At 35.1% G+C, this 27,678-nt stretch overlaps 1 protein-coding gene across 1 annotated transcript in view; it reads right to left on the reverse strand.

Moving 5' to 3' along the window:
- Window positions 1-27,678, reverse strand: part of Malrd1 (MAM and LDL receptor class A domain containing 1) — a 610,752-nt gene that overhangs the window by 34,035 nt on the left and 549,039 nt on the right. The window lies entirely within an intron of this gene.

A 27,678-nucleotide genomic window follows, 5' to 3' on the forward strand; every position in this document is an offset into this window, starting at 1 on the left:
AATTGTATGCTCAAAAGTAAATCCTTCAAAAATCAATCAGCTTCATTAAACATAAAAAAAACCAAGAGGTTCTAGGAAGTCCATTAGAATGTCTTCCTTTGCTAAGTAAACAATCTTTAAAAAGTGGAAACTAAAGGCAATTTGATGGCTTTGATGTTTCTTGAACTCAAATTAAAATAAATTACAATTTTTGAGGATTAGAGTATTTGGTTTTTATTTTCACAATCCTTAAGACGTATTCCTTGTCAGTCCCCAAATGACAGCATGAATCCTTTGTGGCAATATCCCACATGTGTACATACTGGTGTAGTTTAAAGATAAGGGACACTTTTACATTCTGAATTAATATGGTCCCTTTAGATTTTTGGAAGTACCACTTCTCTGGTACCAGTGTTACAGTGATTTCCACCTTAGGCAAATAATATGTATTTGATGTGCCTTTTAACATAAACTCCAGTGGAAAGAATCTGGGAATGCTCAGTAGCAGAATGCTTGCCTAGCATTTGTGAGGCACTGGGCTCGATCCTTAGTACTGCATAAAAATAAACAAAATAAAGGCATGCTGTCCATACACAACTACAAAAATAAAAATAATAAATGGAGGAAACCCATACCCTATCTATCATCAATCTATCTATCTATTTATCTGTCTATCTATCTATCAATCTATCTATCTATCTATCTATTTCTATTGTCCATCTCTCTCTCTCTCTCCATGTTTCTAAATTTATATAAATCCTGGTGACATGGTCAGGGTAGAGGAGTAGGGAGAAACATTTTTTTTTGGATTGCAGAAAGAAGTAAAGAATATTAATATAGGGTTTTTTTTTTATCTTTTTTTGTTAAACTAAACCTCTATGGAAACACTAGTGTTCAAAAGTAATGATGGCAATCTGATCCTTAGACCTCTTTAAATCTCTTTGATGGGTGAGATCCACACCCCTTGAAATGCTATGCTGAGGACAGCAGGAATGGCAAGCCAGAATGGTGCACTGAAGTTCTGCCTATCTGTTGAGCAACAACAGTGAAAGAAGTTTCTCCTGTCATCCCCTTCTATAGCTGCAGGCTGGAAGGGAAAGCAGAAAATCCTGTCTGTTCTAACAACAGTTGAGTGAACTTATTTCCTCCATGCTGACCATAAATCTCTATTAATACCATTAAGACATTTTAAAAGGAAAATAGTAGTCATTTTCTCTATTGTTTTTCATAGGCAGTCTGGATAAAGAAGTTTAGGTATCACATTTTAATTATTTCTCATTAGTACAAGATTAGCAGAACACATGAAAATTAAGAGAATTCCTGACCCTCAAGGATGTGTTTATTTACTTATTTGGTAGTGCATTGGGTATTTTTGTAGTGACTGGAGGTGAAGGATGAAGGCTTTTTTGGAAAGAAAAAAGACAGGGAAAGTGGACAAACTAGGAAGAATTCAGAGTGCTTTAGCTAGGTGAATGCCAAGCAAAGAATAAGTCCAGGTGGGGACATTGGAGGCACAGCCATGGCCCTAGGCAATTGGGTGTTTGGTCAAGTGGCTTGGTGGGTGAGGGGAGTGCTCTATACTTGTCTTAGGCTCCATTAGTTTCTTAAAGGAATGGGACAATGAGATTTACCTTATTAGTTTGACAAGGATGAGAATTGCTCTTACAGGTAATTTTTTAGCTATTTTGTGACTCAACAAAACTGAATGCAAATGTGGTTTTACCTCTTTTGTAATCTAAAGGATCCATAGAAACTTTAAAAATAATATAATGCTTATAATACTTGGGTAGCTGGGGTTTTTGTGTTTGTTTGTTTTCATTTTGAGAAGGAAAAATGAAGTGAAGAGATTACTTTGGATATTTTATAAAATTCTTTTATTTTCATAGTGACTCATTAGAATTAGTTTTACAAAAATAACAGCAGGGAAAAATTTTATTCAGATAGTATTCACATGAAAACATTGTGTTTTTAAATTTAAAGCTCCATATGGCTCTGTGTTTTACCACTTTTTGCATGTTTAGTAATTCCAACATTGGGGAATTTCAACTTTACTTTTACAACTCTAGAAGTTCAAACTACCATCCAATTATAGTGCAAATTCATTACCTATCTTCCTTCCCTACCTTCTACCAAAATTGTTCAGTGTTTCTGATTTGGTTGGTATTGAACCCTATTTGAACGCTAGACTCTTCCCATTTTCTTGATTGTAATGTTGCCTTAGGACCATATCCATCACCACCTGGCATGCAGGGATTAGTTCATAGACAGAAATGGACATGTGTCCATTAAGAATTTTCTCAACCAGGGATGCATTTCAATGGATATTTGTGGTAAGAGATATCACCTTCCCAATGCTTATGTGAAAGAGAAAGAACGTAGTAGTCCTTTTAAGATCAGGTAGTTATCTGCTTACCATTTTTGCTGCAAAAACCATCCAGAAGATAGAATAAACCATAGGAAGATAGAGCTCTGGCAAATCATTGAGAAATAGAGCAACAACCTTAAATGGTATCACAAATTCCTCTAATAGTTCTAATAGTTCAAGTCTGTGCTGCATTTAGACTTTTATTTATGTAAGTCAACACACTCCTTTACCATTTTGGTCACTTTGAGTTAGGTATTCCATTACTAGCACACACATACATATATATATATATACACACAAACTTCAATTTTTGTATTCTTCCATTTTATTGGTTAATGTTCTCCTCATTAAATTAATAATAATAAGAAATATTATTCATAAAATAATTTATGTGTGCTATGTACAAGAGTGCAAGATATAGAGAGGATATAAAGATGAATAAGATGTGGTTGAGAATTTATAGAAGCATTTAGTTCTAAAATAAAAATACATCAGAAAATAATTAAGATACAAAGTAAAAGTGAAATATAAGAAGGGAAAAGAGAAAACAGAAATGATGGAATCATTATTTCAATAATCTGTATTTTTCCAGACCCCAAAAGTTAAAAATGTGCAATGTCACTTGGGCACTGGCAAAACATGAGGTATAGTAATATTTCCTCCAAAAATCAAGTGTTTATACATATTATGACAATGTTCCAGAAAAATTGGTCATCCAAATAGATAGAAATCATCTATAAGTGTATTTGAAGAGTTATGTTCAAATACAAGCTGAGAGAATCCCAAACTAACTTTCAGATTTCCCAATTCTTTATTATCGCATATTTTTCAACAATAATCTGATTGTGTCTTTTGAAAGATATAGAAGGAAAATACCTTCAGAGGCTATGTACATTTTGAGTACATTACAAATTAGATTTACAATTCAGCATTATAGATGGTAGGCTTGTTTTCCTTTTTATTAGGCATTTTTATAGTGACACATGATGACTATTAAATTCATGTTTTTCATTTTTTGTGGGGAGGGTCCAGTATCATGCTACATTTACAGTCTACATTTTAGAAAACTGCCAATAAAAAGTACTTATTGAGCACCTACTATGGTTTAGATAAGATTCTAGCTGCTTTAAGAGATTATTTTTAATAGAACAATATTGCAAAATAAAAGGAATCACTTCTCCATTTCATTGTTGAGAAAACAAAGGCACAGAGAGGTTGTGCTGTAAGTCACATAAGGTACATTTCAAAAGAAATTTTCAATATTGGCTCCTTAGACCATTTCTGCGAAACACAGTTTGGCTTCCCATAGACTTTCTAAAGTTAGAATAGAGTTGCATGTAATGGAGTTGGCTTTATGATTTTAATCTTTTAGGATAGCAACACTAGGAGAGATGTCTAGACTTAATGGTCTGAAAATTCCATTTATCACATTAGGCCTCACCCTGAAACATCTTGCAGAGAAGTCAGCTGAGGTGCTGAGAGGAGTAAGAAATTGAGTCAGGGCATGTGCTCCTTCATAGCTATGTGGCTTTGGGAGTGTCAGATATCTTTAGTTCCCAATTTATGAATAGCAATAACTATAACCTACAGAATGTGTGTGAGAATTACACAAAACAATGCACATTTCAGTACATTGCAAACTGAAAGTGCCATGCCAAGATGTTCACTACAATTTCTGAGATTTGGGGTATAAACTCTGGTCTTGACAGTGCCTGATGCCCTTAAGCTTCCAGGCCCTATCAGTGTGGTCCTCTGGAGAACTAGAATGTACAAGTACTAGATCTTACAAGTGTTGACTCCAATCTCTCCACAAATTTAAGATTAAAACTTAGGAAGAACAAAGAGTCATTGCCGCGCCTTCTCATTTCATAACTTGTCAAGAGTGCCATTAAATAAAACACTTTAGCCTAGGACTATGCCTCAAGGCTCTTGATGTGTTACACAGGTAGGGGAAGAAACAGCAGATATCGATGTTTAGTGCTTGCAATGTACATTCTCTTGTAACTGTAAGAGGATCCTACCCATCAGGTATCCTTTTATCCTCCAAGTGGGGAAAAAGTAGAGGTGCCCCAACTTAACCTGAAGGCCTCTGCTCCGACCATTGTCTGAGCCATGTGCTTACCTCTACCCAGGGAAGGCAAGTGGAAAAATTGAGGTAGACTCTTAACAAGCCATCCTTACCATCATAGGTAAATTTGTTATGGCAGAAAATGAGAAAGCACGAGAAGCACTAACTAATCTCTGAGCCACAAGACAATGAAATTCCACAGTGAATATCAGTGATTAATTTGCTTGGACTAATTTCTCCCAGGACTAATTAGCTCCAGTACGTTGTATAATATTTATAAGTATTAGATAGCGTCCACCTGACAAAGAAAGATAAACATCCCACTCCATTGTGCATGTGGGCCTGTTTTCTTAACACAAAGAAGAGAAAGGGAGAAATAAAATATAATTAGATTCTTTCAGACAAAGACAACACCCTAATCTTTCCTAAATTCTAACAGGTTTTCAGCTATGAGTAGGTTGTTACTGAAGAGTTATGGAAATAGCTCATTTCTGGGTGTGCTTGGTAACACCCATTCATTACTCACTAACACCTGGAACACAGGCTCCTCCCCTCCTTATTGTCATTTGTGTGCAGGACCCAGCTTATTTGTCTCATTGCCAGGGAAAACAAATGAGGAGCTGCACGCTAACTAAGCATGTGTTCATGGGCTAATTTGTTGGGAACTGATGGAGGGTTTTGTAAATGACTTGAATTGTTCTAGTAAGTCCAAAACAATAAAAGTGTTTATCTGTTTATAACTGTTCTAAGAAGTCTGAAAGTAAAACACGTATGAGAACACAGGTATGTTGATTTCATAAGCATGTTACATTTGAGTATTTGAATGTAGAAGGGATTATACATGTCCATGCGATAACCTTATCCAACACTTTCACTGATTCAGAATAATGTGGGGAGAACATATGCGTAGATGTTCCCATAAGTATGAAACTAAAAGAAATCTTAAGCCTGTTTTAAAATATGACATGCCAAGCGTTAGAAAGAGATTAAGAATCTTGTGTTTAAAAATAAAGACACTTATGGGTTTATAAAAATGACACATTTCCATATCTACTTTTTTACTTCATCTCAATCATCAAAGTCCCATCAGTTTTACCTTCTAAATGATTTTTTAACTGACTATCCCTGTCCCATTCAGATTTTTCCATGTAGTCAAAGGCCCTTGTCACTCTTGGTATTGGAACAGGCTCTTTACAAGATTTCCTGCTTCCGGACTAAGGTCACATCATATAATTTCCCTGATCAAAAACCTGTGTTACTTTCTTAGGGTGTGCAGAATCCTGTCCTCAAAAGGTTGTTTCATAGGGAGAGGCTTTTTTGATCTGGCCTCTGGATGGTACAACTGGTTTGATCTCAGTTCCCCTTCAGCTTACAAACTCGATATTCCTATTCAAAGTTCCTTCACCTAAGAGATGTACTTTTCAACAGGTTTGAACTTTCCATGACATACATTTTCACTGGCCATAAGACGGCTTCACTTATTCATCTGGCTAGCTGTTATTCACACCTAGCCCCACAGACTGATTTTCTGACTGGACTTAACAACTTTGGCCTTGTGGCTCCATGAGAATCCTCATGACAGCACTTAATCACACAGTACCGCAAAGTCAGTCCCTTTTAAATCTTTCTAGGCCATAAATTTACTGAAGGTTGGGCCCATACCTGTTCAAACTTCTTTGCTACAATGAGTACAATCCTGTGCATAAATACATGCTGAAAACACCGTCATCACCATAATAATAGTTAACACTTGGATTATATGCTACAGTTAACAAAACACTTTTATTTGTACTTATATTATCCCATCCTATCTTTAGAATAGTCAATTACAACTTCAGTGTGCATCAGAATCACATGGGAAGTTTGTTAAAACTGAGTGCTGAGCCCCACGTTCAGAGTTTCTGATGCAATAGGTAGGTAGAAAGTGGCTCAATAATTCTACTTTCAAAATTTTTTCAGGTGATTCCTGCCTCTGCTGGTCTGGGGCCACCTGTTGAGAACCACTATCCAAGAACATCCCTGTAAGGTCAAGGATTATTTTTCCAAATTTTCAGAGAAAACTGAAGCTCACAGAGCAATGGCTTTGTAAGTAGTGGATTCATGTCTTTTAAACCACTTGTCTTGTTGTCAAATCATCGCTTCAATATAAGTGAGGGGCTGGGGCTGTGGCTCAATGGTAGAGCACTTGCCTGGCATGTGTGAGACACTGGGTTCAATTCTCATCACCACATATAAATAAATACATAAAATAAGGATCTATGGAAAATTAGAAATATATATGGGAAACATTTGCTATATTCTAATTTCTCATAAAAGGTTGTTACATATTATCAGATTCTGTCCTAGGGTATGATAATGATGATAAACCCACATGCGTTTGTGTGGCTTTTATTGCAATTCCCTCTTGAACTAATGGTTAAGTTGTGCAGAAATGCACCCATCAGAAGGAAACATATTCACATATTCTTTAAAATTATTGCAGCCCAGTAGAAATAACATTAATTACTTTTGAGAGGAAACCAAGAAGATAAAACTGTTCTTCTGTCTCCCCTTTTTTCAAACAGATTGGTATGGTAGCTGAAGTAATTCTAATTTTTTAAAAAAAATTCCTGAATTTTATTTTTCAGCTTTCCATTTCTCCTGTTTTTTCCCCCATTTGTTATGAAGTAATATTTCCCTGGAGTTGGATGGGAAACAAAATAAAAAAAGAAAAGGAGAAGTAGTAGTAAAGAAACTAAATAATTCACAAACTGAGCTATAGAAAATGGGCTAGAAGTCAATAGAAACTCATCTTTTATAGGATAAACAAAGCAAAGGTCTTAAACTTTTGTGTGGTCTGTAGTCCTAACAAGAAATAGCTTTTTGAAATATTTCTTCTCCAAATGGAGTCGAAATTTCCCTTCAAAACCTATATTCTGCCAGGTGCAGTAGCACATGCCTATAATCCCAGTGGCTCTGGAGGCTGAGGCAGGAGGATCATGAGTTCAAAGCCAGCCTCAGAAAGTTAGTAAGGCTCTCAGCAACTCGGTGAGAACTTAACTCTAAATAAAATATTTTTAAAAAGAGCTGGGGATGTGGTTCAGTGGATGAGCACCCTGGGTTCAACTATTGCTACAAAAGAGAAAAAATATATAAATATATATATAAATATATAGTTTACATATTAATATATATAATATACAAATATATAGAATATGTAAATATATATAATTATATATATATATAAAATATATACATATATATAAATGTAGTTACAGCAAGATATTAATCATGCTTTCTCTTCTTCACATTGAAATATACATGAAAGCACACATAAACACAACACAGAAGGCTAAAAATGAGAAAGAACAAACAGTGGATTGTTGGACTCTGCCAGGAATTTCTGTCCACACCACCACCCACAAAAGGCCAAACAGTGAGGTTCTAAGATGCACTTAGACCTTTTGGTAAAGAAATGAGGCCTTTACTTGCCCAATCCAAAACCAGGAATCTTGCAATCAAACCTTTCTATCAAACTGAGAAGGACATCTAAAATGCATACTCCTTTGTTTATGGAGTAACTGGTGAGCACCTTCCATTTGCTAGGCCTCGCCCTAGATTCTAGACATCAAAGTCCATAAAACTACGTGTTTCCAGCGTCCAAACTCACTCAAGATTGTGCTATCCCTAAATACACTGTGCTCATTTTTGCCTTAGTGGTTTTATAGTTGCTGTTCACCATGACAACTGCACTCTGTCCAAATTTTGGAATATTTTCCATTTTCACAGAATTGTGGTTTGGACTCAAATTATGCTGTCTCAGAAAACCTTAATTAACAAATCGATAATATACCACCTGCCATGATCCATTCCCCTCCCGTTCTAGTAATCTGCTTACCTGCCGTATTTTAGCTTGATGCACTTTTTATTACCCACATGTGCACACACATCTGTCTTGTATTTGTATATGTATTTAAAATATATTTCTAAATGTAATAAAAATATCTATGTATTTTGTACATAATATGCACATAATATGTATTAAACTATATAACACAAATTTGAAAACCTGAATGTAATGAACACTTTTTCAGATTCAACATAAATTTTAAAATTAATCTGAGCAGTACAATAATGTGTGATATTTTTAAAAAGCCTTAAAATGTTTAAAATCAGGCTGTGCTGTTCATTCCAATGTTATTCTTATATACACAGTTTCATAAAATAACCCAATATTTGCCTGATGAAAGAAATTCACAGAAGAAAACTTGAAAACAATATCATTTATAGATGCCAAGATTCTAAGAAAATTACCAGCAATCTGAATATATGAGTAAATTGTGTTGTAGGATTTAGTTAACACTGTCTCTTGCCTTATTGTGCTGTTATAATCTGTAAAGAAAAGGCAAATCAATTTGTATGAGGAGACACTGGGGCAAGAAGTAAAAACAGAGTAGAAAACCTATTGTTCTAAGTTACCAACAGAGTACTCACTATAATACTTCCACATCAAATCCCTGTACTGATGAATTTTTAATGCTGTTAATGAATAAGCAATCCCAATTTTGTATAAGCTCTCCTGAACATAAAATGAATAACAATCCAACTTTTTTTTTTTTTTTTGCTAATGAAAAACTCTAAAGATATTTCCTGGTCTAGGGTCAATTTACTGGTGAATTCTCAAAGTTTTGATGAATAGTCTCTCAGGTTTTTAATCATTCCAAGGTGTATAATATATAATTCTAAACATGTGAAAAGATGAGGATTAAGTAATTTGTTTTATAAAGGTACATATCTCTATTACATAAATCAAATATAACACATTCACAAAAATCATAGACTGATCTTACTCAAAGTTGTGCAAAAATCCCCAAATAATATACAGCTGGTCCTTTGCATCCCTGGGATCCACATTTGTGGATTCAACCAGAAGCAGATAGAAAAATTTTAATTAAAAATTTGCCTCTGTACTGAACATGTACAGTTTTTTTTCCTGGTCATTATTCCCTAACCAATACAGTATAATACCTATTGACACAATGTTTACTTGATATTGGGTATTATAATTAACCTGGAGATGAGTAAAGCATACAGAGGATGTGTGTAGGTAATATGCAAATAATAAACCACTTTATGTAAGAGATTTGCACATCTGTGCATTGTGTTATCCACAGCAGGGTCCTGGAACCAGTCCCCTGTGGATATTGAGGGATGACCATACAGTAGACAATCTCTTCTTAAGGAGTGTAACAGCACACAACATATGATTCAGAATGATTCTATTGTTTGCAAGTCTCCATTGTTAGATTCCATTATGATCTCCTAAATGTTACATCCTTGGACAAAATGAAGAATGATGGTCCTTAATGTGTAGCACCTGGGGAAGACGGGGCTGGGCAGACAGGCTGTATTTGGCACAGAGGCAATATCCCTGGAATAAGAATAGGGTGGTGAGAATAGCGATGGAAGAAAAATGACCCTGTTAAGGGCTATTTCATGTTGTGAAAATCTCATAAATTTTAAGGACAATAGGTCATTTACCACCTGGCTGGGGATACTCTAGGTGGAAAGGGTGAGAGAGAAATTGTAAAAATAAAAGGCAGAGCCAGAGCAGGCAGATGGTACTGATGGCTCTTTACCAAAGAGATGTCGCTTGATCTACTTAGGTTTCAGCGCTTTCTGTCACAATAATTCTTGATAGCAAATGATTTTTTTTCCACACCCTAGCTGCAGAGCAAAAAGTATTTCCTGTTAAATTCAAAATGTATACAGTTTTAATTATTTCCTGAGCACTTCACCGCATTTAACAAGGAATAACAATGCACTAAAATTGTCACGCCATTTTTACACCATGAGAACTGACACATAGCATATACTGGTTGTGTTTATATTGCTGAATTGTGATTCTTGTAGCATGTTGTGTTTGTGTGTGTATATATATGTGTATATCATATGTACAGATTGGCATAAATAATATACATTTTTGCATTTATTCACATTGCATATTTACATTAAATAAACAGTTTTTTAATGCTTTGACAAAGAATTGATTCAAGTAATCGTTACACTGTATGTCCCACATTGTATGCCATATATGATGCACTAAAACATCTTTAAAATTATTATGTTTTATAAATATTTTTTATTTGATTGATTTTCTCAAAACTACTTATTGAGTTCCAAGTCTAAATCCTAAATGTTAGAACAAGAGCACAAAAGACAAGCTACTTGAACTCACAAGGTTTACATGTTATTGAGAAGTGCATGGGTCTGTGTGGGAAAAGACAATAAACAGATATATAAATAGGTATATTTAGGACAGAATCAGGGAAGCTGCAGTGTCTAGTCATAAACCAGGTTGGAGACTGTGAGTGTGAACAATTCTTTCAAGAAATCTTGTCATGAAATAGTCAAGACCAAACTGTTGGGAGCTGGAATAAAAAGTGGGGGAGAAAATGAGGGTTGTTTTGCCTTTTTCTCCAAGGTTATAGCTATAAGAGCAGGTTTCTTGGTATTTCTGGAGATGAGTCAGTAATGAGGCTGGTGTTTGATGAAAAGAGCAATGACCTAGAAGAAATCCTTGGGAAGAGGAGAAGGAATGGGATCCAGGGCCCTTGGGGGGTGGGGGGGTGGGAGGGTGGTGTCTTTTCAGAGAGAAAATAGGAACATGACAAGTGAAGGCTGGTTGATGGATTTGCTGATGGAATGACTTGTCAATTTCTGATAATGCATCTCTGTAAGAATTTAAGGGGTAGAAATTGGTATAGATTTGGTACTGTGGAGTGGGAGTCACGAGATTATGGGGAGAGAAGAAAGCATATAGTTGGAATAATTTTTGACTCTTGGAAGCAACAATACCAGAAATGTGTAGTAGTATCTTCAATTTTGAGGGCCTATTTAATTTTATAATTCTGTACATTTGTGGGGGAGGAAGAAAAAAGAGATAGAGTATTTTGCTACATTTATACATTCATTTAAATATTGTATGTATGGGCTGCAGAGTAGTTTGGTGATAGAGTACTTGCCTAGTGTGCATGAATATTAAAATAGTCAAGTTGCATTAGATGTCTTAAGCTGCAAAGAAAAAATAATATCAATTTAACTCTCTCTTTAGTGTGATCTCCATTTTTGAAAGTAATAATAAATACATAAATGTTTTACTTATTTTTTGTTATAGCTAAAACTTTCTCCATATTATATACCCAGCAACTTCTTCCTTCCTCCTAGTAACCACCTTCGACTAGTCAATATAAGTAAATCCATACTCAGAGTTTATAATATTATTACTATATGAACGGTATTATTGTTGGATGAGTCAATAGTATATGATTATTATGATCATTTGGGTTTTAACATTTTTTTCTGAAATTAATTATACAATTTATTTTCATTTTCTGTTTGTTATGCTTTGTGGATAATTCCCAAATTCTCCAACAGCTTCTCCGGAATAAGAATAATTCTGGTGAAAGTAACTGAAGGAAAAAAGACCAGCAGATAAACAATGGACTGTACCCTCTCATTATCCACCTGAAAGCAGAATAATATGCCCCTGTGAAGTTACACCTTCAGGCTTCCTGTTCTAATAAGGGGAAATCCACCTTGCCCAAAGACAAGATGGCACTGAGAAAGAGTGGACACAAACTCACTAACTCTCATTGGCCATTAGTTTCCCTTTATATTTGTATTCCTACAATTAGGAATTCTAGGTTTTTTTTGAATGTCACTTCTCATAATTTTTTTTTTCTTTTTTGGGTACCAGGGATTGAACTCAGGGACACTCGACCACTAAGCCACATCCCCAGCCCTATTTTTTATAGTTTATTTAGAGACAGGGCTTTACTGAGTTGCTTAGTGCCTTGCTTTTGCTAAGGCTGGCTTTGAACTTGCAGTCCTCCTACCTCAGCCTCCTCTGCTGCTGGGATTACAGGCATGCGCCATCTCACCTGGATCTTCTCATAAATTTTGTGTTCTTTTGTTTAGGTGCTGTATAAGCACAAGTTCTAGTCGCCACTTTTGATGTTCCAGAATGTATTCAAGATGCATGAACAGGTTAATAAAATTATGTTTTTCTTTTTTTAATCTTGTTCACCTATCTTTTGTCAGTCTCATTCATAGGTTATCACTGAAGGAACCTAAAATGGGTAGGAAATAGTATTTTCCTCTACTAAAAAAGGAACAAATATTAATTAATCCTAATAGGCTCCCCTTTATTAAATGAGACATCATAATTTACTTTAGTTTAAATACAAATGTTTGATGCTAGACAAATAATTAATATTATTTAAAAGTAACTTTGTTAAAGAAATGAAAAAATGTTTATAATAAAATGAAAGTACAAAAATAGATTTCTAATGATTTACAGAAAACAAGATTCCTGTTTTAACAATAGAGATATATTGGCATTAATTTGGTTATTTCTGAGATTTGGATTACTAGCCTTGAAGAACTTATGAATTTTAAAAAATTATAACAAATAAATATAAAAATATTTTTTCCATACAGAAACACAAAAGTCTTTCAAAACAGCATAACTGTATGAATTGAATTTTTTTCTTTTTTAGATATGGGCTTTTTAAAAAAAATATAATGTTATTCTCTGAGCACCTTAGATTAATAAGCAAGTTTACTTTTGATGTATACAAAGGCCATGTTGTTTCATCCTAGAATCAAGATAACACTTGATTACTAGTCAATTACTAACAAACTGGACTCATAATCATGAACCCCTAGGAAAGCTATTAAAAGAAGAAAAAAAAGTGAACAGGGAAAACCATCAGATATTATAGTGCCACGTGAGAATAAGTGAACCAAAATTTCCTGGAGTGGGTAATCTTTGTGAATAGAAAATGTTTTGGAAACCAGTGTTGTGAAATAATACAAAGCAAAAGACATTAAATAAGATCTAATTAATCATTAAATTAACAATCTAAATTAGCAGGCAAGTTGAAAATAGTGACATTTTTGTTTTTATTTTTTGTAATTTAATACTGAAGCCTTAGATGGAGTAAAGGTATTTCATTGTACTTCTTTGGCTAATTACAATATAAAAACCTGAACAAAACATGCAAGTGACCTGTAAGGAGAGTCTGAAAGGTGGAGAAAAGAAGCAAATTGTCTAGGAACGCCAGGAGATAAGGAGCTAGCTGGGGTGAGTTCTCTTGTTGTTTGTGCTTATTTATTTGTTTAATTTTTTCCTTCCCTCTTATATATCCCTGCTTGACCAGTGCCTTACTCTAGGCAAACACTCCACCACTGAGCTACAACTCCAGCCCCAGAGACCTCTTCTCTTGGGAGTGTTTACCTTGACTTCTTCTACCACAATCTGTTTACCTACTCAACTCACTAATCAGCAGATCTAGGGGTATCATTGAGATTTCAGAATGTGTTTGATTACTGTCTTTTCCCTTACTGCTTTTGTGATAGACAAGATGTAGGTGATGGGCAAAGCCATTCCTTGATGGACTGTAATCAAGAATCGTGTTTTACTAGGTAACATACATGACTGCACACAATAGTGTGAAAACATAAGCAGTAGGAAGTTTGAAGACTTGACTTTTCTCCTTCCTCAAATAGCTGGATGACTTTAGTAAATCATTTCAGTGCCTATTTTTGTGAGTACATATCACCCTATGTCTCCAAAATGTTATAAATATTGTTTTGAGAGTAGGAAAATATTTTGAATTTTTTAAAAGGAATATTATATAAGTACAACAAAAGTGCTTATTTTTCATCAATAACAAATGATGAATAAAAGGATTATTTCCCTGCTTTCTGGTCTGTGCAGGCATCTACTCTGAAATATAGTTGGTGTCCTCATTATTCTCATTTAAAGATTAAGTTAGGTACAGCCTCAATGAATACTTTCATCTTAAAATTCTTCTAACTTCCATTCAAGTCTTAGCTTTGCTGTATACATTTTGTTGCAAATATTAAGTCGATGTACTCAATTATAAACACAGTATATGCTGGTATTGAAAAGTGCACAGTCAATAGCAACAACAAATGGTAAAGGTTTGTTCATTTCATTTTTTCCTTCTGGGGAGTCAAAACTCCTTCTAATATTACAATCTTTCATATTAACATAGTTTGTGATTGCATTAATAGCTACTACTTTTTGGATATTTAAAAAAAAAGCTAAAAGACTGAAGGAATGGGTGTTACAATATGTCCAGTTATATGTTGGAAAGTGAATTTGAAACCTGGTGTTTTCACTCTGAGGTGCCTATTTTGTCATTCATATTCAAGTTAGCCATGGTGCTCAACAGATGCATCATTTTTGACAGTGAAGTTGTTTTCCTTGGTTTGCTCTCTGAAATTATACTCTCCTTAATATTCATCTGTCATTTGTTTTCCTTTCTACCAAAGAAAAGTTGCTCAGTGTATTCGGAATTATGACATTGGGGGAACTTCAGCATAGCCACCTCCTTCTCCAAGAAAAAATGAGCAAGCTCACATTAGGGGAAATAGGGAAATACAGCGCATTTAACCATAAACCAGCTCTGGATAGAAGAACTATGCTCATCATGGCTAATTAGGTTTCCCTTTTATGAAAATGTAACAAAGTGAACAAACCTTCTTGAATTAATGCCATCGAATTTTGATAATAAGGTATTTTGTTTGATTAAATATTTATGGGAGAAAATACTCAATGCTTTTGAGTGATGACAATAGTTCTAGATTCTCAAAAGCCAGCAAAGCAAAATAAAACAAAAACGGACTATTTATTTATTCTCATGGAGAAAAGTGAAGGTAGTTTATAAAATTGTTTGAGTATTTTAAAAGGATGTTTGATTACTGGAAATATACCTGGCATGCTGTCCTTCTGCTTTCATTACATTACCGTTATAATGACATTTGAAAAATGTGTCCTTACCTTTTAGCCTTTAAGGCCCATTAAGGCAGCAGTAATGCTGCCTGCTTCATCTGCAGGAAGCACTTTGTGGTCAATCAATAGTATACATGTTTTGGGTTAAATTGTGCTGAATTTCTTATGTAGATAACTCAGACAGAAAAGTTAGAATCCAAAGACCAAGACTGATATATCAGCTGGTGCCAGAGACAAGAGAAAATTTCTTCCAATCATAATTCAGTTAGCTTAAGACAAACATTCCCAAGTGTTTTAGACCATTTTCTGTTGCTAACACTGAATACCACAGACTGGATTTATATTTATAAAGAATAAAGATCTGGTTGGCTCATAGTTCTAAAGGCTGGGAAGTTTAAAGATTGGGCAGCTGCTTCTGGAGAGGTTCTTTTTACTGGTGGAGACTATCTGCAGAGTCTCAGGGAGGTACAGGAAGTCACATGACAGGACAGAACAACATTGCTAACTTGATTTCTTTTTTTTCTTTTTTTTTTTTTTTTTTTTTTTTTTTTTACAAATCTACTAATTCAATCACATGGGTCCCACCTGAAGACCTCACCTATTCCTAATTACCTTCCAAGGAATCAACCTGGTGCCAGTTTTTACACCTCTTAGTGGGGATTAAATTTCAACACGAGTTTTGGTGGGTGCATTCAAACCACAGCACCAAGCTTCAGGATACTGTGTAACCAGATTTTAACCATATATTTATGGTCTGTACTTCAGAGCAAAACAGAAGCCATTTGGTCACAGCAAAGATGTGCTTTTATCTCCATGTCTGAGAAGCCCCAGAATGCAACATGGACCAAAGGTATCAACTGAGGCACCTGATGCCCTGCACATTTTTAGTCTTCACAGGTAAAGATGCTCTAAAATTTTATTGGATCAGGCTGAGTGTGGTGTTGCACACCTGTAATCCCAGTGACTCGGGAGGCTGAGGCAGGCAGGAAGACTGCAAGTTCAAAGCCAGCTTCAGCAACTTAGTGAGGCCCTATACAATTTAGCAAGACCCTATTTCAAACTAAAACATAAGAAAGGGCTGGGGATGTGGCTCTGTGGCTAAGTACCCTGGGGTTGAAACACCAGTAACAAAAAAGGAGGAATAGAATTAGGAAGACCTCTTCATAATAGCTCAGGTTGTGCACTTTATTTTAAAACATTCAGTATCTGTTATTTGTCAAGAGTAAATTGAGACAAAAAAGCAGAGGACAAGAAAACGTTCTACCTTAGTACTGCAATACTAAGTGTGGGGCTGAAATGGGACTTCTTCGGAACCAACCACACACCATCTGATTTGAGAAGGGACTTCAAATTGCTTAGCTGAAATGAAGCAGGAGCCTGCACACCTTATATATTCTGTTTATTGGCTTAGTCTATAAGGAATGTAGAGAAAAATAAATATGCAATTTAAAAGTCATGTTAGGAAACATTGAAAAGAATATAATTTAGGCAACAATCTACTGTAAGAAGAAGTAGCTTCCATGAGGCACACAGTTGGTGGAAAGAGAACAGAATGATAGTAACAGGAATAAGATAAGGTGGGTTATATAGCAATTAAGAACAACTGAGTTTAAAAAATTTAAAGTAGAATACATATCAGAGGTAGCAAATCTCTAAATAAGTATTTCATGAAAGTGTTTTTTGATGAAGAGAATAAACGTGAGCATCTTTCCATATGTAAAAGATAAATACAATTGCTTTAAACTCTTCGTGTTCCAGTTTCTTTGTCTAGAGAGGCACCTATCTCTTAGGGCTATTGTAATAACTCATTTAATATTTGTAAGTGCTTAGAATTGAACTGGGAGATATTAAGCATTCTATGAAAAGTAGCTATTATCATAAACAAATATTAAGCTCTTAATATATACAGCATCTATTACTAATTATTAGCTATAAAGGCTACACCAACTGACATTTTGATAAAAAGTTAATCAGATGACTAGGGGTGTAAATATCAAAAGACTTAATGGAAAAGAGCTCCCTATCCTAAAATAACCCTGGTGGCTAAAAAGCAAAATGTAGGAAAATACATGGACAAGGCATTTTTATAGTCAGTTTGGTAAACAGACTGTTTTGTACTTTGCCAATTAAAACAGTCACAAGGTTAAAAAAAAAAAAACAACCATTTGTCTTCCAATGCAAACACTTGGCTCCATTGATTTTTCATTTCTTTCTAAAAAAAAAAAAAATCATGATTGTTTTTAATGGCATTCCTCAAAAAGGTTCACATGGCTATATTATTTTCAGAGGTAAGCCACCAAGAGACCCAGGGTGCTTTTCAAACTGTGTCCAGTGCTACAGTGAAAAAATAAACAGTATGAAATTAGAGACAGTGCCAAGTACCATGATAGGTAAGTAGAAGAAAGAAATGAAAAAAAAAAAAAGCATGTTGACAGGGTTCTTCATTGTTCTTCTGGTCCCATTTCCTGTCCTTATCCTACCTCATTTACATGTAAGAAAGTCTGAGATAAAATAATTGAGTTAACTGGGGAAAAAACGATCAGACTTGTGACAGAAGCACCATGGTAGCTTCAAGTATCAAGGTTTCTCAACACCTTGTGTGTCAAGGTCTCCCTAATATGACAAAAGTATTGTATGTCTGAATTGTTCTTCATTGGAAAATGAATAAAATGACAAGACAATTTCAATGACTACTTCTGTTATGTCAGGTTCTGCTGTGAACTGGCAAGAATATCAACAATTCAGGCAAAAGATTGGTATTAATAGGTTGTGTGCATAGGAGGCAGCATTACTACTTGGTGCACACAATTCTCAAATCTGTTCTTATCTTTTTTAAAAAATCAAATGCCATATACTTTATTGGGTATCAAAACATAGCAGCAACACAGAACAGTGAGAGCTCAATCAACAGATATTAGCTAGTCATTGTGAAAGCAGCAAAGTAGATACCAAAAAGAACAAGAAATACCTCTTCTCTTGCAAAACCCAATAATTATTTGATGCTTTGTATGGACTTGATAGGATTTTCAGAGCACTACTATACTTATTATTTTTTTTCACGCTTCAGAATAGCCCTATTGAAAAGCTAAGACAGATGTTGTTTTCATGTCTTAAAGATGGAAATATCAATGTTTACAGACATCTCACAAGCAATAATAGCAGATAACAAAAGTGCAACCTAAATTCTTGGTGACAGTTTAATATTATAGAGATTCTTAATGATTCATGACTTCTACATTTTGAAATTAGTGGCATATTTATCTAAATACAGCATATGTATGTATATAATCTATTCTGTTCATTCTACTTTCTTAATTCCTTTATTTCTGAAGTAACCAAAGCAATTGTAGTATACTGGCAGTCCTTCCATCATTTCTTGGTAGATAGGCAGGGGTTCTCCTTGATGAGTTTACATGTTGTAGATGCACAGGACCTATTAGAGATAACTCCATGGGTTTTGGGGAAAATCATTTCAAACTCTCTTAAGAAAGAGAAAAATATAAAATAAAAGGTTAGAGGATTGAGTGTGGGTGAATGCACAGTGTCAGAAGGGAATTAATCCAAAGAAGAATAAAAATTCAATGAGTATAAAAGACAGATCATTACCAAACAAACCTCAGAAACAATTCAAAGAGAGAAAGGATGGAATTAGATGATTGGAGAAATGGGGTTGGCCATTGAATGTCTGCAATAGCACACAGGATATCACCAGTCAAGGAAACGAAAAGACTGTGCAAGCTTTAGTATACCAGGAATGGTCTACAGGTGGAGATGTTTAGTGATGAAAGAAAGTAATATAGAAAACATTGCTAACCACTTTGGGAAAATATTATTTGACTCATACCTGCATGGGTGTTATATGTTGATTTAGTAGCAACTATTCCCTTAAATTTTCTAAATGAAAAATATGGATGTATAGATATTTCAAAATGGAGTTTCAGGTGTTTGTGAGCAGAGGAAAACCATCAGAGAAAAGAGATTGAGAATGTGATAAAAAGAAATCTCCCAGAGAAAGATGCTTCCTGAGGACAAGGTCAAGAGCACTATTCAACAATTTGATGGACAGCTCTAATCAATACATTGTTGTCTGCTGTGAAATCATCATGCTGTTCACAAAGCAGGTAAGTAGCTGAGAACCATTTCCTAGAATGCCACATCTCTATCAATCTGGGAATATTTTAAAAGAGTTCATAGAGGCTACAGATCAACGAATACATAGGACAGAAGGGTCAGGCAGAAAAATTAAATAAATAAAAAGTTTCACTCTGTGACTGCCAAAGTTTGCTGGACCATAACAGTAAAAGAAATATTGAGAATAAATGGTGGCACTTCAGCAATGAGTAATTGCTGCTGAATATTATTTTAATTATTATGTAATAAGGAAAAATATTTACTTATAGAGTTAGTAAATTAGAAAGTTTAAGTGAACATGTTCTTGTTCTCACAAAATATAAGAACAATATATTGGTTATTGTGCACAATATAAAATAAAGCACTCCAAGATCATTGATCCCTTATTGATATGTTTCAAATATGAAATTACAAATAGTTAGAGTAATTAAACAAAGTAATGGCCTGGAATCCTTGTATACCTCAAGATTCAGAAAGATTAATATATTTGGGTGAAGTCATTAGGTAACCTGCTTTTTAATAAGATCTACAAAATGGTGGAGGTTTTTTCTTGATGTGAATTTACTGAAATTATTTAATAGCTTTAAAAATTGAGAATCTACTATATGGTTGGCATTGTTTGGGGCACCTTATTACTGTAAACCTCTTTATTGTTTATACTTAACTAAAAGGTGGATACTATTACTCTCTGGTTATAAAATTTTAAAGAGAATGTAATTAACGTGGTCAAACTCATGGAGTCAGGTAGCATCAGAGACAGAGGCCAACTCAGGCATCCTGACCCTGAGTTCCACAGATTCAGTCATGATACTCTGCCACATCACACCAATTATGGCAAGTCTGTGGTCCTCTAATGAACCAGACTTACATGCAAACTGTGAGCAGGTAAATGAGACTCTTTCTATTCACCCACCTTAAAAAAATGAGTCTTTATCACACTTGTGTTTTTTTTTTAGCAATGTGTATGTCATATGTGTAGATATATCTCATGTACCATTAACAAATGTTTTATTTCACTTAAGTATAATGAGAATAATTTTGGATAATACTTTGGTCTTATCTCCATAAGTATTCACAAGTTTCTTGGATCTCTAGGTTCTTTGAAATAAAGCTTATCTTTAAAACAGTTACACTGAAGAAAGCTAAGGCCAAGAATATAAATCAGGACCAGAATATAAATTTATAGGCCATAAATTTGGCCTACAAATAATTTTTCACTTCCTTCCATTCAGGTATGTAGAAGGTAAATGCCTAGAAACAGATCCCTTAATAATTTTTAGTATAGAATTTTAATTTTAAAAAATATTTAATTTTTATTTTGTTTTTACAATTAATTTGATCAGAAGTCTGTAGGAGAATAAAAAAATAATAAATTTCTTTTTGATACCAAAAAATGCAATTACTATAACTTTTGTAGGATTATTCTGACTACAGATTTCCACTATTTATGATTCTCAACCTTCAGAAAAGGGCAAAGTATTGACCAACTGCAACTTGTTTGTCATTCTCTAAAATGAGTCACTGGATTCATTATGTTTGGTGATCAAAGTTATTATTAGAGGAGCTGGGAGTGGTGGTGCAAGCCTGTAATCCCAGGAGGATCCCAAGTTCAAAACCAGCCTCAGCAACTTAGCAAGGCTCTAAGCAACTTAGCAAGACCCTGGCTCAAAATAAAATATTAAAAAGAACTGGGGATGTGGCTCAATGGTTGAGCACACCTTGTAATCAATCCCCAGTAGTACCCCTAAATAATAAAAAAAAAGTTATTATTAGAGGAGAAGGACTGATTTTTCTTTTTGTTAAATAAACAGGCAAAAAAGCTGACCATCCTTTACTCTTTAGCAATTACAAATACCTGAAATCTTCATATGATTTTTATGCAGCAGGTGGGTCAGGAAGTTGAAACAACACATAAATATTCAAGAATTCAGTCGTAGAACACACTGATGAGTCTATCTTTTACATTTCTTTTTGGCATCTAATTCTCTTGGTACTCTCTTCCTGATTTCCTCCAATAATCAGGATATCTTCAGCTTCAATTTTCATGTTGTCTCCCTTTGTATTTACTGTATTCAACACAGAGAGGTAACTTCTATGGGAAACTTGTTTTTCCTAAGTGCTTTTACTTTAAGAACATTGAATTTTTGATTTGAGTGAAAAGTTATTTATTTGCAATCGAGAGTAAGTGAAAGCAAAGGAAGGCAGCCATGTATTACAGCAATTTTTTCCTTCTCAAAATACAGTGAGAACAAGAAACTACACTACTTTGTGGTTCATCTATGTCATAATATTGATAATGGTCATTCACCCCAGCAATGGCGCTCACCTTATAAATCAAACAAGCACTGACAAAATAAAACCGACCTTCACTTAAAGGCTTGAATGATGACTGTGGTTGGTTAAATGTGTTCTGCCACACGTCTTGTTAATAAAATGTACTGAAAAATTCACTTTTTTTGATGAAATTTTTCTTTCCCTTTTCTTAATCTTAGTTTAGTCTTTTATCCATCAAAACTGTTCGTTCCCACTGGAAGGAGCTTGCCAGGGAGACATTACAGGTGGATAGCAGTGCATATAGTAGGGGATACATCATTTTGTCACTTGAAGAAAATCACAAATTTATTTGTTCCCACAGGAGAAAATACTATGCTATAGACTCAACAGCTGTCTATTTGGAATGCTGGACATGTCAGAAGCCACTCGTTGTATTTATGATAACCCTGATGATAGATGAGAAAGAGACTACTTATAAAGCTAATACTTTTGATTATAGTTCTACTTGAATTTAGTCATTGGATGAGTCTATTGGGAACTAGGGTCATTTCTCAACAACAAAGGAACACCCAAGGTATCTCAATTAAGGTTTTAAAAACTGTAAAGAGAAAAAAAGATATAATAATGGGGAAAAAACCCCACTAAAACAAACCACTAAAGAATACCTTAGATATTATTCTGAAGTTTATATAGACTATTTGGAAATTGCCCTTGATTTATCTTCATAGAAGAACAAAGTCCTAGAGAAGTATATATACCATAATATTAAGAAATGACAAGAGATAGTTTGAACAAAAGATAAATGAACCTTAAACTCTTTCCCAAGGATTTCATTTTGCTTTTGAAAAAACCTTTAACATTTTTTGAAAATAAAACTTAGATCTGAGGCAAAAAATATGCTCAATAATTATCTAGATTTATTCTTGGGATACAAAGATCTTTTCTGCATGTTCAAACTGAAAGTGATTTTCAGTGTCCCCATTTTAAAGACATGCCATAAGTTTCTCATATTTTATTTTGGACAATTCATTTTTGAAACACATGTCATATGCATATCTCATGCACCTTCCCAGTTCATTGGGGCTCTTCTAGTCAAGATTGCTAATAATCTGCTGGCTGCTCACAACTGGACAATCTCTGGGCACTTCCTTCCTTTGCTCTTCACTATTTGGCAGTACTGACAAATCAAGTTCAAGTTTTCTCCTCCCTAGGATGTCACAACAGAAACTCTTCCAGTTATCTTCATTGCTTAGGTTTTTCTCTTTTATAGTCGTTTCTGAATTCTGCTTGGTTATTGCATATATATATTGATGATTCCAATATAAAAACCACTAGCTCTTTGGGCTGTAGATGCGGCTCAGTGGTACTGCTCTTGCCTAGCATGCATGAAGTCATAGGTTCAATCCCCAGCAGCACAAAAAAAATTCTAGTTTTACATGTGGAGACCTACTACCTTAGCAGAAAACTTTGTATTGTGATGCACAGACTGCACATTTTCTAGCTCTTTCTTTTAGAGGTAAATGTTCTTCTCATTGTATAGACAAAGAAACTGAGGTTTCCAGAGTTTAAGTTGCTGAGAGCCATAGCCAAGTAGGAATGACCATGGCATTTTTGGTTGAAAGTTGACACCACCAAGCCATTGAGATGATAATGATTATGTTAAGATGTGCATTCAATTGGAGATTAGACCCCAGCTGTCTGCCTTGGCCTGCTACTTTGGAGCTCTGGCGGGACTCCCGGAGAGTTCCCATTGGTTGGGGATGTGTGGTAGGAGGGAATTCCGGAGGAGGGATTTCCTGTTGGTGTAGGGTGTTCCGGGAGAACACCGTGTGAGTGGTTCCCGGGAGAATTCCTGGGGAGCATGTGTGGAGTGTGCTGGTGGAGTTCAGAAATAAAGTTTGTTCCTGCTTCAGTGGCTCATGATTTTGTGCCCAGCCAGATTGTGGCATTAAGTAACTTGGTTAGATCATACAGCTTGATTTTAACCAGAAAATCAGAGATTCAAACCAAAGAAATTCTGACCAAAATGTTGGGTCCTGTTATTGCATTACATTGTTTCTTTCTCAACAATCTTGCCTATGCTCCAACCCTCCTAAACAACTTTCCATGAGACATATTCACATGAATATTCTACAGGTGCTTGAAGATCAGTACACCTAAGTTGAATTCAGCATCATCTACAAAACTTTCTAATGCATCTGCCTCTCTCATCCAGGATTATTATTATTCCTAGGAACCCAGTGGTCTATATAATCAGTGGTCTATTATCTTGTATCATTCATTTGCACCCAGTCCTATATGTGATCAGTGTTTTTCTAGTTTTGTGTCTTCTGCTCTGTCCCCACAGTCATAGCTATCATGTAAAAACTCTCATTTTTCCTTGCCTTAATTTAAATAAGTAGCCTTTAGGCCAACTCATCTTACTTCGGAGTAGTACTGATGTATTATTGACTTCAGAGCATTGGAGGAAACCAAAATATTTCTCCCCAAAATATAAATTGTTGATTTGGGGACAGTCAAGCTGCAGGGGAAATCTCTACCCTCTCTCTGATTGCCTAAAAGCAGGATAGAGAGTCACAAAGACAAAAGGGCTTCCTAACCTTCTGCTCCACGTTTCCTGCCTAAATATACTTTTTTTTTTTTTTTTTAAAATAAAGCTTGCTGATCAGCTCAGACAGGGTGGGGCCAGAGGAATCTGGGAGCAGACTTTCTTTCCATAAATCTATCTTCCAACAGGTTTTTCCATCTCTGAAGCTTGGGACTACTTCCCCTTTGTCTTGTCACTTCTCTAAAATCTATTTATTTATTTAAACATTATTTAATGAACACCCCTAAGCCATAGGCTTCTGTTGTTTTTTGTCCACATAGGCTTCTGTTGTTTTTTGCACAAATTGATAAACTTGAATCTTGTTAATCTATTCTTTTGTTATAGGAATCTGTCCCATATACAAACTTATGAAAGCTAAGGGGAAAATAATATTAATTTCTTCTTTTTAGTATCTTCCATGGTGACAATGATTTTTTTTATATAAAATTCAATTCCAACAATGTTCCTCCTCATTTATCCCAGGATAGAATTTAGACTCTTTGGTGCGGCATACGTGGATTTCCATAATCTGCGTACCTTTGGAATACTACCTTTGATTCCTCTGAGTATGAACTACGTGGACTACATTGCAGTTTGGAAAATACATCTTTGCACATTTGATTCCTTCTTAGAAGATATGTCTCTTTGTGTATTTGGTAAACCTATATTTATTCTTCAAGAGTCACTTTAAAAGCAGTTAGTATAAGAAGGGTGCAATAGAAGTTCCTCTCAGGATAAACTTGTTCATACCTGACAATGTTTCTCCAGTTCCCATGTCAGCCAGGGTATCAGCATGAGATTCAAGGAAAAATCTCTCACCCTAGACTGGAACTTGGAGCCGGTGATGCATCATGGGCATCACTGGTCATGTGGTAGTTTCATTAGTTGTCAGTTTCTGGGACAGTATTGCTACAAGCTCAGCTCTAGTGTCAAATGGCAGCAACTTTGGTATGCTTTCTCCATTGTTTTTGTGATATGAATCTGGTCCTTGTTTCTGGCTCTATAGGTGCCCAAGCTTTATTCTCTAGCCCTCTTTGGTTATGCAAAGCTTTACTTCTTCTTTTTAATAAAAATTTCACACTTAAATCCACCAGGGTAGTTTCTGTTGCTTGTAACTGACAGCATTGATTGCTGTGCTTAGGCAGGATAAAGCAAGACCTACTCTCTGATCTGAGAGTATTCTTTGCACAGGGCTATTATGCACATATCTCATCATATTGTGGCTCTATTGCTCATCCGTCTCTCTCAGTATATTAATCATCTTGAAGCTACAATAATTGCCTTCTTTATGTTTTTATCCACATCCATCATGAGTCTCAGTATCTCCTAGTGCTCAGTAAGTGTTTGTTTTGAATAAGGGAACTACTTAATGAATAACTAAATAACTGCTGTTTTGGAGTAGTCTGCTTTTCCCCATGATGTTTTTTTCTTCTTAAAATAATGGCCCTCTTTCAAAATTAATAACGAAGCCCGAGTAGGCTAAATTTGCCTACAGTAAATCTTATGATTTAAAGTGTTTTCTAAGGACACAGATTTAAGAGATCAAACAACCCTCTTGCTTCTCTGTTAAGAAATCTCTCTGGTTAAGTAAGACCTACATCTCCATAGCACATCATGGCCTCTTCAAGAATGCACTAGTTCTGGTCAGTTTCACTAACTGATCTTTAGTTAGCAAGAACATCAATTTTCGAACGATGATAGTTCATTGCAAATTTACTGTCATTAAAACAATACCTACATTTGGACTTATGACCAAATTTAATTATTATTATTAATAGATAAAAATGACAAATGGTATTGTGTAAAATATTTTATTATTGATTTAAAGTATCCCATCTGGGCAAAAACAGAGACCATTCTTTGATATAGACAAGAGGTTCCAGAAAAGACAGGGAAGCTGGCTTCCTATTGTCCACACAGGGGACCTGGAAACCACATCCAGTGCATTTTCTGTACAATCTTGCACTGTCAGGATTAACTGTCAGGTGGAATAGAATCCCACTATTACCATCAGTAGAAATTGTACCTGCATATTTAACCTAATAGGAGTCAAAGGAGGCCAAGTATGGAGGCTGAGCTGAATGGAAAGATGTTAAAATGTTGTTGCAGAGATATTAGTTGAGGCTCCAAAACACTTTTATTAACTTTACAATTATGTCTCATAATTATCAATCCATGTATCTCTTTCTCCACCGTTCACCCTGAGAATAAGAATGCTATTGAAGCCAGGCATGGTAGTGCATACCTGTAATCCCATCAGCTCAGGAAGCAGAGGAAAGAGGGTGTGAGTTCAAAGCCAGACTCAGCAAAAATCGAGGTGCTAAGCAACTCAGTGAGACCCTCCCTGTCTCTAAATAAAATACAGAATAGGGCTGGGATGTGGCTCAGTGGTTGAGTGTCCCTGAGTTCACCCTGAGTTCAATCCTCAGTACTTCCCCTCATCAAAAAAAAAAAAATAGAATACTGTTGAATGTTACTGTTCATCTTCATCTTCATAGCTTTAAACACAGCACTTGGCACATTTTTAAAAGTAAATAAGTTGTGACAGAATAAAGCCCATCAGCAAATTCCCTTTAACAACAGTTTAAAATCTACTTTCTACAATCAACCATAATATTTTCTATTATCCATTTGATGACTCAGAGACCATTCCATAGTGTCTATCTGGTTTTTTTTTTGATACCAGGGATTGAACCTGGGAGGTGCTCAATCACTGAGCCACATCCGGAGCCCTATTTTGTATTTTATGTAGAGACAGGGTCTCACTGAGTTGCTAAGTGCCTGGATAAATTGCTGAGGCTGGCTTTGAATTCATGATCCTCCTCCTTAAGCCCCCAGAGCTGCTGGAATTACAGGTGAGAGCCACTGTGCCCAGCCATTTTATCTATCTTATTCTTTCCAATGATTGCATGTTGCTTCAGTTTCTCTTCTATTGTTCTAAGATACTCTGAATGATGTTTTCATTTAGTTTTGTGTCATGTTAAAAACCTAACTTATAGGGCTGGGGTTGTGACTCAGTGGCAGATCACTCGCCTAGCACTTTCGAGGCCCTGGGTTTGATTCTCAGCACCACATAAAAATAAATAAATAAAATAAAGATATTGTGTCCTAAAAAAGAAATATTAATAAAAAACCTAACATAGTGATTTTAGTTTGAAACTAATAAACATATAAACTTAAAATTTTTAATCAATGCTAATAGATGTGACATTATTTACTAACTATAAGAAATGCCAAAGATATTTAATTGATTCTCAAAACTAATGTCTTCTCAAATACCTTAAGAGCACTCAAAGGTTAACCAGATGGAAAACAAAATATACAAAGTACCCATTTCTGTAAGAAATCTCTATCACAGGAAATTTCTGATATTAACACTGAAAACATTAATTGGCCTCAATGAGTATTGAGCCTAAATTGGGCCATAATCCTGGCTTTTCTTGAGATAAATTACTTTCCTTCCTTAAGCT

The sequence above is a fragment of the Ictidomys tridecemlineatus genome, chromosome 10 (assembly GCF_052094955.1).
Source record: "Ictidomys tridecemlineatus isolate mIctTri1 chromosome 10, mIctTri1.hap1, whole genome shotgun sequence".
NCBI classification, from domain to species: domain Eukaryota; kingdom Metazoa; phylum Chordata; class Mammalia; order Rodentia; family Sciuridae; genus Ictidomys; species Ictidomys tridecemlineatus.